This window comes from Gossypium hirsutum, chromosome A10 (assembly GCF_007990345.1).
Source record: "Gossypium hirsutum isolate 1008001.06 chromosome A10, Gossypium_hirsutum_v2.1, whole genome shotgun sequence".
NCBI lineage: Eukaryota > Viridiplantae > Streptophyta > Magnoliopsida > Malvales > Malvaceae > Gossypium > Gossypium hirsutum.
In genome coordinates, this window is record NC_053433.1 from 97,750,514 (window position 1) to 97,762,135 (window position 11,622).

The window sequence follows — 11,622 nt, forward strand, 5'->3', positions numbered from 1 at the left end:
CATTTTGGATAATTCATCCCACCTCCATTTGTATCGCATTATATCACCAGGTTCACCTGCATAGAAAAATATAAACCATTAATTTTCTTATTTAGTGCTTCTACTTGGTTTGATAACATGGTGACTGCAACATGACTTGCTACTGATATTTATTTAGTGCCATCTCCTCAATAAACTCATAAGCTGCCTAAGGTGTTTTACTATTCAGTGTAGCTCTAGCTGCTGCATCAATTAACTACCTTGTTGAGGGATTCAAACCATTATAGAATATTTGAAATTGAAACCATAAGGGTAACCCATGATGAGGGAATCATCTTAATAGATCATTGTATCTCTTTCATGCATCAGATAAAGTCTCTAAATCGATCTGAACAAAAGAAGAGATGTCATTCCTCAACTTGGCTATTTTAACCGGTGGGAAGTACTTCAACAGAAATTTCTCAGTCATTTGAGCCCATGTAGTGATGGAACCTCGCGATAAAGAATTTAATCACTATTTTGCTTTGTTCCTAAATAAGAAATGGAACAACTGTAAGCAAATTCAGTGACACCATTAATTTTGAAAGTGTTGCAAATCTCTAAGAAATTAGCCAAATGAGTATTTCGATCTTCATCACCATCTGAATAATGTTTGGCTTCAGTTCAAAATTGTTTGCAGCAATTATAGGTATCACAATACTTGATTCAGCCCTAATCAGAGTAGGCTTGGCATAATCATACATAGTACGTGGGGCAGGATACTCAATTACTTGCTGGTTATTTTGATTATCACCCATTTCCTCAGTAGTATTGTTGTCATATTGTTCATCTACTATATTCTGTTGACTCTGTCTTGCTTCTCTAACTCCTCTACGATTTTTGCGAGTAGTACTTTCAATCTCTTTTTCAAAAAGCTATGGTCCCGATAGATTTCTTTTAGTTATAAACCAAAAGAACTTGCTAGAAGCAAACAAAAGAAACTTTTGAATGTAAAATTTGAATTAGAAACAAAAATATAAAATAATAAAATAAAATAATGGCTAAATTAATAAAAATCAAGCATTCCTAATATTTTAGTCCCCGACAACGGTGTTAAAAACTTGATATGTGTTTTCTCATTACTAACAAAAAATATGACGAAGGCAAGTGCACCTGTCGATAAATAGTATAGCTACAGTGAGTAAATATATCATATCCACGAGGACTAAAAATATTAGTAATTACTGTTTTCCTATTATTTAGCTGAGAAATTGGAGTGATTGTTTTAAACTAAGTTTTACTAAATTAATCTAACTAAAAAATCAAAAGAGAATGAATCAAGAAAATAATCGAATAATAACCAATGAGAGAAACAATACTTAGGAAAGAAACAACTTAGTCTTTATCTATTATTATAAATCTAATTTAAACAATTTATTCACTTGGTATCTTGATCTGTAGAAATACCAAAATTATGCTAATATCTCTTTCGAGAGTAAGAGCAACTGACTCTAGGTTGATTAATTGAAATTTCTTTCTAATTGAAATTGTCACATTAACCCGATATATGAATTCCCCTATTAGATTTGACTCTAATTCGGTAGATTTATGTCATCCTACTTCTAGGATTGCATGCAACACCACTCAATTATGCTATATCTACTCTTAAACAGGGACTTTCCCTCCTTGATTTAAGCACATTAAACATGAATTAATATCCTAAAAAAATTAAAACAAGAATTAAGCATACATAATTGAGAACAAGAATCAAGTATTTATTGCGTAAAATAGAAATTAAATAATAGAATTCATCATAGGGTTCATCCTCCCTAGGTATCTAGGGAATTAGTTCATAATTGTGAATAAAAACATCTCAAACACAGAATAATCACAAGAAATAAAGAAACTCATAAAAACTTCAAGAGAAATTAAAAGGAGGTCTTCAATCTTGATGAAAATTCGCTTCAGAGTTGGCTCCAATGGTGTTCTTCGAGTTGTTTTCTTTGATATTCTCTAATGGCCCCTATTCTCTTCTTTTATTTGGTAGTTATAAACTTTACAATGCCCAGCAAGCCTAAAAATTGCATTTTTCTGCATGTTTGGGATGCAAGTCATGAAATCAACACGGTCTGGAACATAGTCGTGTGTCCGGCCCATGTGTCTCACATAGCCATGTGGGAAGGCCCAGCCTGTGTGGCCTTGAAATATGCTCTTTTTGCTTATTTTTGCTAGTTTTTCTCTCCTTTTGCTCTTAAATGCTCTCCTAAGTATAGAAACATTAATTCAAAAGATTAGGAGTATAAAATTCACCAATTTTCATAAATAATCATCCAAAAACGCATTAAGAATGGGATTAAAATATGTTGCTTTTATCACTTATCACACAGAAACCAGAGAAAGCACAGATTTACGATATCGCTTTTGTCACATCCTATATATTTTTATTAAAATGTGTCCAAGAATGAAAACAAGGAAGTGAAGTGGTCAAGTGGTTAAGTACTCCTAAGTTATCCTAGAGGTCCTAGGTTCAAGTTGTAATGTTCACATTCTTCTATTTATTTTTTTTACAATTTTTTCCATGTAACTTAAGTGCTTGCCGTCCACCCCCCTTTGTTGCCTCAAATAAGTTGATTCCTTTCCCCTTTTATGAGTCAAACTTGCCTTAAGTTGGAAAACATGATCCCCCTTTATGCTCCTATGTTCCCTCTCTTTCCTTTCACTTCATTCTTGCCTATTTGCTATGATTCAATGAACCTGGTCACAGTTGACCAAGCTTACCGTACCTCATTGTCGTCCATACCACTCATTTGCTCCCATATTCTCATTTTTTTCATTTCTTCCTTTTTCATTTTCTCTCCTTTTTGACAAACAACCACTACCTTCAACCACCACCTAAAATTCCTCCACCGCGGGCTATAGTTTTGCCACCGCTAAATATTCTCTTCTCCTCTTTTCTTTCGGACCACCACCAGACTAGTGTAGGACCACCATTGCCAATGCCTTTTTCCACCGAGATACAATTTTCCCCCTCTTTCTTTCACTTTCAGTCTCTCCCATTTTCTCTTAGGATTCAATTATCATATTTTAATTATTTTATGTTCAAGACTCATCGATCATATATTTTTGTAGATCGTTAAACCTCTCCACTCTTTCGTCAAGACTTATCAACGATCTTATAGTATTGTTGAGTATTGTAAGTGCATAAAGGTGTTGAGAACATCCTTTCCTTTCTATTGTTTTCCTCATAGCCGAATGGTGTTAAGACACATTTGTTTTTCATGTGTTAACATTTTGTTCCTATGTTCTTTGAAGGACCAAACAAAGCCAATCCAAGAGATCCTTAGTGTGATAATGAAGGCATTGAATCTAAGTCTCAATTTAAGGGTAAGTAATTGGTGAGAATTATTTCAATGATTAATCTTTAAGTAATAAGACGCATCCGATAGATTTATAACTAAAATACGTGTTTGATATGATAGATTCATCTACCGGGTTTAGATCCAAGCGAAACCTCTTCTAATAGGATTGTGGCAATTAGATTTTCAATATAAAGCGTGGGATATAAATATTTGATTTGAGTATAATATGCTACTTTTATTTTTAATAAAATGTTATTAAATAATTATTTGAGAGTATACTAAGTACGCAAAGAGGAGTTGAAAAACTCATCAAAAGGAAATCCAAGTAAGTGATCCTAAACTACGAGTGCATGAAAGCTAGGATTTGTGATGTGTTGGTGTATGTGATGATGACATGTGTGCAAATTTCATCTCTATGTTATGTGATACATGGCTTAATTGATATATGATGGTTTAAATATGTGTTATATATACATATGCATTTGATGAGATCCATGATTTAATATGAGAAATCATTAAAACATGCTAAAGTAAATAAAAAGTGAATATTATGTGATTTATGAAAATGTGTGCATGTTTACATGCAAATGTATAAAATTGAGAAATATGCATTATGTGAGACTATGAACATGATTACATGAAAAATACGAATAGTGATTATATGTGTTAAATTTGAAAATGGCCATACGACATGCATGGGATGAATCTTGTGAAAGAAGGAAGTTATGTGGCAGTTTATCTGCGAGTATGTGGCCGTTTTTAGCAATTATGTAGTGCTTGTCCACAATGTGTTATGTGGAAGTTTATCGGCATATATGTGGTGGCTTGTCCACAAATGGTGTGTTATTGGATGGACAGGTTCTGGGAAACTTGATATTTATGTGTAGCGGAGATGGGTATGAAATTCTTCAAAATGTGCATTGTTTCATGAACATGTCTCGATATATGTGTTAATGATGATGTAATATTTCTGTGAAAATGGTTTACATATATGGAATTGGATGTGTTTATTTGATGTTTGAAACACATGTTATATATATATTATGTATTGATCTCATACTGAGCCTTTTAAAGTTCACCCATACTTCTTGTGCTTTTCAGATAATCCTCGTGGTTAGGACTCGAATTCGATCATCAGAGAAGCTATTAGAAAAATGGTTTTGTGGTTTTGGATTTTTAAGATGATCTAGGTCTTTTATGAACTTTATGATTTTATTTTGGATTTTATTCTGTGGTAATTATTGAACTGTGGCATGGAGATCTCGCTTTAAAAAATGTGGACATTTGATATTTTGCATGAGTTTTTATATGAATTAAACGTCATAATGATTTCTTAGTAAAATCTGTTTTCCATAACTCAATTAACCGACTTGAATATTTGATGATTATCATGGTGTTTCATAAATAATAAATAAGACTTCTTTCAAAGTAATTTTAAAACATAGTATTTAAAAGGGAATATTAGAAAGCGTTTTCAAAGATTAGATCCATTTATTTCAACTCAAGTAATCACTTATATTAGGACGTAACATCTAGGCTCGGTTTGAGGGGTTACATTTAGTCTATAGCTTATGTAATAGCTTAGATTGGGTCGTAATGTCTAGGCTCGGTTTGAGGGATGACAACTTCTTTCCCTTGCTAACTTCCATCGAAGAATCCCCCTCCACCAAATTTAGGTTCAGATTACATTTTCCATACCCTCAGGAACACAAGTCTATCGCCCCCTCAAATTTAGCCCCGAAGTAATGTCAGTATGGTTTGATAAGGTACTATTTTGGAAAAGGACTTTAATATACCATTTTGTGAAGACCGCCGCACAGCATCCATCCTGAAAACTTCACCCTCTTCCCTAAGCCAACAACTCTTCTATATCGCAGCCCTCTTGAGAGCAACATTAATTGACAAATCATATTTAAGAGTATATTCCTTTCTTCCATGAATTATTCAAACATGAAAAAAAACCTTCTGAGTGCCCCAATCTACCACAAAGGAAACAAAAAACGAACAACCGTTCATATTGAAATAGGTCATAGATACTGTGATTTTGAGATAAGATAATTTTCTTTCTCTACTTCAAAGGTCCCCTATGTCAATCCGAGCCCTAATCCTCATGAAACCCCTATAGCCACTACCTATCATTTTCATATCATGGTTAAAAACGTCCCTATAAAATTTCCAAATGCCTAGCCATGGCTTCCAAAATCAATCATGATGATAAATCATGGATTTGAACCCAAAAATCCATGAAAACTAAAGGAACCACCAATGGATCTTCCCCCCTCTACAGTCTATAGAAGACCAAGAAATGACCATTAAAGGTTCAGGGACTTCCTTCCAAGAATCTTTCAAAATCAATTTCGTAGTAGAATCAAAATAGAAACATTTTGTCCCCCCAAATTGGAAATCGTTACCCCACCATGAGGATGCCAGTGATTGGCTAAAGTCGTCTTCATGGCCTGAAATTGAATCATAGTAGCAGTTAAAAAGTTGTCCACCACACAAAGATCATTCGCGGTCGTGCGTTTTGATCTATCCAAATCCATCTTCCATCCCTCATCTTCTCCCCCGTCAACTGTAAGTTCAACCATAACCATTTCCATCTCACCATTACCACCACCACGCCTATCTTGCATCCGTTCAAACGAGATCCGCTAGAAAACGAACTAGTCAAATTGATAAACGTCGCAAGGAAAATTGTGAGAAACCCAAAGGGACTGTGCAAAAAGAGTAGACATAAGAAACATGCCAAAAAAAAGTAGACTAATTTTGAATAGATATATTAAATTTCTTTGTTCCCCCTTCCCCTTTTTTATGATTGTTTGACTTAAATTGAATTATTGGTTGTATCAAAAACAAATGTATAAAATATTAAAATAAAGCTTTGGTTGAAATTGTAAAGAGAATATTGTATAGAGGCTAGTGATAAAGGTTCAAATATTAATATTTACAACATTATTATTATTTTTGAAATAAGAAAAAGAAAAAAAAGTATAATTGTAAGAATTTAACTTATTTAAAATTTGTAAGGATATTTTAATAGTTTCATTAATTGAGCTAGTGTTAAATTGAGCTGTGATATCAACTTAATCACACATTTAACTAATAATATAGATAAAAAAAACCCCTAAAATTACACTTTTTGTAAGTACAAATAATTTATATGAATAGAAATTATATGATTGTTGCCAACGATACATAAGAGTTAGTGGTTAATAGTTATGTGTTAGTGTAACAAAAAAAAAATTATATGATTGCCAGTGAATTTATTTCCGATGATTGTTATGAATTTATTTCCAGTGATTGTTATAAAAATTAATGGTGGTACATATGTTTGAATTTCTAGCCCATTGATGGAGGTGAAATTAAATTAGTTTAAAATGGTTTTATGCTATAACAAGTAATTAAAAAATATATTATATAGAATAAATTTTTTTCTTAAATAATAATTAAAATTCCTAAAATAATAGTATACAATGGAATAATATTTTCCTTTTATTTTCTTATATAGATATTTAGTTTTATACAAATTAATTATATAATAATTAAATTGTTTTTTTATTAACTTATCCTAAACTCATAAATTTCTTTGCTAAATTGATAATTAAATAATAATAATAAAATTTATTTATTATGTTAAAGCATTTAGAAAGCCACTTAGTAATTGAATTTTATATACTCCAATCACTTTCTCCAATTTTTAGGTTAAGGATGAGAATTAGGGTAATTGCGTAAGTAATTACAACCAATTACACTCAAATCCAATTACCCTATGGGTTTCTAAAACACATGCCTACATTATTCAAGTTGGAAGTTATTTTTATATAAAAAAAATTAACTTTAAAATTTTGTAATATGTTATTTTACTAATTTTTTTCAAATAGTATGAATATTTTATAAACAACAAATGATTTTTGTAATAACTCAATTTCCGATGATATCGGAAAATATGATTTTGGGACCTCGTTTCCATAAATTGAGCCCATAAATATTAAATAGAAATATTTACGAAGTTAGTGTATAAATGAATTGAAATTTGATTAGACAATTTAATCAAAATTATGATTAATTAAGGCCTAGGGACTAAATTGTAAACGTTTAATCAATATAAAATTTTAATTAGGAAATAGCTTGGAGACTTAGATAACAATTATCCAAAGGGATAAATGGATAATAAACCATTTGAGAATAGTTGATAGTGGAATGTAATGATGGATGGTAATTAAATTAATTAATTATAGTTTAAAATATAAGAAAATGTTTAATTAAAGGTTAATTAAGATTAACTACAGCTTAAGCATGGTATATAAATGAAATTAGTGAAAAGAGAGATGATAAATAATATTCTCCACTCAGCCAAAATAAGAAAAATAAAGGGAGAATGTCATTTTTGAGTCATTGAGTATTCGACCATTCAATTCAAGTGACTCGAAAATTGTTCCTAGTAATATTTCTTTGATTTTTATGGAAATTGAATCATGAGAGCTTGGTTTATCTAGCCTGTTGATAATTTAGGTCCTGTAGATACTCGCACGACATCCCCTATTCATAAATCTGCTCCCGCATTCATACAATTAGATACAAAATTATCTAGTTTTGAAATAGGATTTAAAGTAGTCGATCTTTTAGCTCTTTATCGTCGTGGAGAAAAAATTGGACTATTTGGGGGGGCTGGGGTAGGTAAAACAGTTCTCATTATGGAATTGATCAACAACATTGCCAAAGCTCATGGGAACATATCCGTATTTGGCGGAGTAGGTGAACGGACTTGTGAAGGAAATGATCTTTACATGGAAATGAAAGAATCTGGAGTAATTAATGAAAAAATCTTGCGGAATCAAAAGTGTCCATGCATCAATTTTTAAAATTGAAAAAGTATTTAAAAGTTTCTATTGTTGATAAATTGATGAAATTGGTGTGAATTTGATAAAAATTAAGCTTAGATTATAAAAGGACTAAATTGTAAAGTTTAATTGTTAGTTTTGTACATTAGGAACCAAATTGAATAAAATGAAAAACTGTAATGAAATTTAGTAGAAATATAAAGTAGAAAGTCCCTAATGAATATATTTGAAATCAAATTTTAATTTGAAGGTTTAGATCGAAAGTTATGCTTGTCTCGGGCTTAGGGACTAAATTGAATAAATTTAAAAATATGTTTGTCTCTGTAATTGAATGTGAATTGGATGAGAAATTGATAATGTATATATTTTGTGAGTGTATGTAGCTACCGTCGACGCAAATCCTTCAGGAGAAAGGAAAAACGAAAGTTGTTGACAAGTGACTCGGAAACTCAATTTGTAATTCTATGATTCGAGATCAATTTAATTATTTCATATTTATGATATTTTGCATATTATGGCATTGAGGTGAGCTGACAATGATCATTTGGATGGAATTGATATGTTTGATATTGATTATCGAGATAAAGAACTAAATAGAATATAATAGAAAAGTAGTGTAACTTAATAGAAATATGATAATAGGTGTGGAATTAAGATGAAGCATGCTATGTTACTATGATAAAATGATGACTTTAGAATAATGGAATGTGAATTGTTCTGTATGATGAAATTGGATAATTGGTCTTTTAATCGTTCGAATAGAGTCAGATATAATTGGCATGCCATAGGATAGGTTGAATACAGGTTACTTTGGCTTTAAGTTTATGAGTGTTGGGCGTATTTTCTTGGAAAAAAATCTATTTGAAAATGTTTATCTTGCACAGTGGAAAATTAAAAATTTGAAAACTGACCTGATTTGTGATATTTATAGAAATAAACCTTAACCAAATTCGTATTTGTGTTTTCGGATAAGCAAATCCTTGATGTTTTTCAGCTTTAAGCCAAATGATATTCTCCGCTATTCCTGTACCACGAATTGCTTCAAGTGTGGGCTTGAACCAATTGAATCAAAATAAAGAACTAGAAAAAAATTCCTTTCGGGATGAAAATGAAAATTCTCTCTTCTATAATAAAAATCAATAAAATTTTTATTCTGAAAAATATGTTTATAAGTTGAGAATAAATCTTCTCTATCTTTCGATAGAATAACAATCTCTCAAAAGTTATGTTAATAGCTCTAGCAGTGCCATCTATTTATAGGAAGAGATGATAAAACCTTTATAGAGTTGTAGAGGTTTATTTTAAATAGAAAAACAACATCCCACTTAGAGTAAGAGAGGGGTGAATGACTCACCATTGTATTTCTACTAGGGTTGCCACTCCCTTCATGTTATATGAGGGGTTTCGGCCTTCTCTCATATTGGGTCCAATTACAAGTACTTCCTAAACCTTTTTGACCCAGTACTCTGTAATGTAATCCAACTTGATTCAATTTTTTTATTCCCAAAATAAATTTTAATATTTACATATTAAATAATTTTCTCATCCCAATTTTACTCTAATAAAATTATAACGATTTTACCCTCGGTAAAATTTTGAGAAAATTTGTTCAATATATCACAACTCAACACGTTTACTATGATCGAATGATTTATTTTCATTTTCGGTCTTCAAAACAGTTCAAGAATATAAACTCATTCTTCCGTCATTTTTTAAGTAATCCTATATAGGATTGCAATTTTCCATTTTAATTTCCATTTCCATTTTTTGGAAATCTAAATTCATTTCTAAATGATTTCATTTCTCCATTTTAGAGAAAACCATAATCATTCCTGAATGTTTCTTATTTCTCCATTTCTATTCATTTCGTTAATTTTTATTCAAACATGTAATTCATTTTAGGTTTCAATGAGCTAGCTGATGGTCCGATTGGACATATGAAGTTGAGGCTCAAATGATTTATAATTAAATTACGGCTTTTCGCCTATTAATTATAGACTCATTTAATCACGAAGTCATTCCGCTATAGTATCATGACTGATCTCGTCCTAACGACATACCATTACAAAAGCTACTACTTAATGCTCGTCCAATGGCCTTGTCATTAGTGTGTTATCATCATATGATATCCTTGATCTATTTGGGATAATGTATGTTCTCTTAATATGATCCTATTTTTTCTCATGGTAACTATTGCATCTTCCTTCATGAAAAGTCAATCACTATAAAATAGTGATCAAGTCATCCATCACAAAAGGCGGATGATCTGTCACTACATTTACATTTCATCAACCACGTAATGCCAGTGAGAGGATATCATTTACCCATGTTTTGGGCTATGGATTCTACTATTGTGAATGGCGCTACATGCTACAAAAGTCGTACACCCAACGCACCAGCTTTCAATTCCTTATCTATTTGAACTCAGGCTTTTAATTACATTAAAGTGTATGAGTCATGCATACATAGTCCACCATCCACTCAGGATTTAGGTATGTCATACTATTAATGTCACAAGTGAATAAACCCATAAAAGGATTCAGGATCTATTCTGCTTGGGTCATGTCCAATGTACTGTCAGTCTAGTCAGTCACATCTATATCTCTATCTTCTAGGAGTCATTCGCTTCGATGCCCAAGACAAGGCATCTCACTAATTGGACTTTATAGACGACATATTAGTTTTTCAATTGGTTTACTCATTTTTTATTAGCCTAAGGACATGTTTAGGTTCATCTACTAATACAAGCAGTCTTTCCGTACTACAGTCCAACCACATAATACTATTTTGTATCAGTTTAAACAATAGACAACCAATTAGCAACATTTGCTTCTATTTTTCTTTGTGTGAAAAAACCATGTGAGTAAATTATATAAAGTATATTAATGTAATCAATGAATTTGTTTTATTAATCAATTTGTTCAAAAAAAATTAGAAGTGTATATTGATGAAAATACTACACTTAAGGCACTAGTTCCAACAGTCTCCCACTTGCCCTAGTGAATTAGATGAGTCATGTTTTGTATTCTTATGTGCCTCCATATTTTTCCCAATGAGCTTTCTAGCTATAAGAGTCTTGGCTAAACAAATTCCTGGGGTTTGTCCTCATATGCGATTTTTGACTATGCCTACCATTTTGTCAAACACTATTGTCTCCCTTATGTGTTTTGTCATTATGTAGTTAATTTGGGTTTAGTTATATCCACATTATTATAGTGTCATAGCTTTTTCATACCTCATACTTGGCCCTCCATAGTGAAGTTAGCAGTACAACCCTACTTGACACTTGTTCACACTATAGACTAGTTTTTAGGACAAAACCATAGTTCGATGTCAATTTCCTTGAATCCTGACACGTTTGGAAGTTAGAATTAGTATATCTGATAGGAGTGAGATCTCCTTCGCAATACACAAGCATATAAGCCCCTGTTCTTCGTAAATACTTGATTATATGCTTACTGCTT

At 31.6% G+C, this 11,622-nt stretch overlaps 1 non-coding gene across 1 annotated transcript; it reads left to right on the forward strand.

Moving 5' to 3' along the window:
* Positions 1 to 293: 293 nt before the first annotated feature.
* LOC121209078 (small nucleolar RNA R71) lies at positions 294 to 400 on the forward strand. The gene has a single exon (XR_005904195.1). It is a non-coding gene; the product is annotated as a small nucleolar RNA R71 (small nucleolar RNA).
* Positions 401 to 11,622: the final 11,222 nt, after the last annotated feature.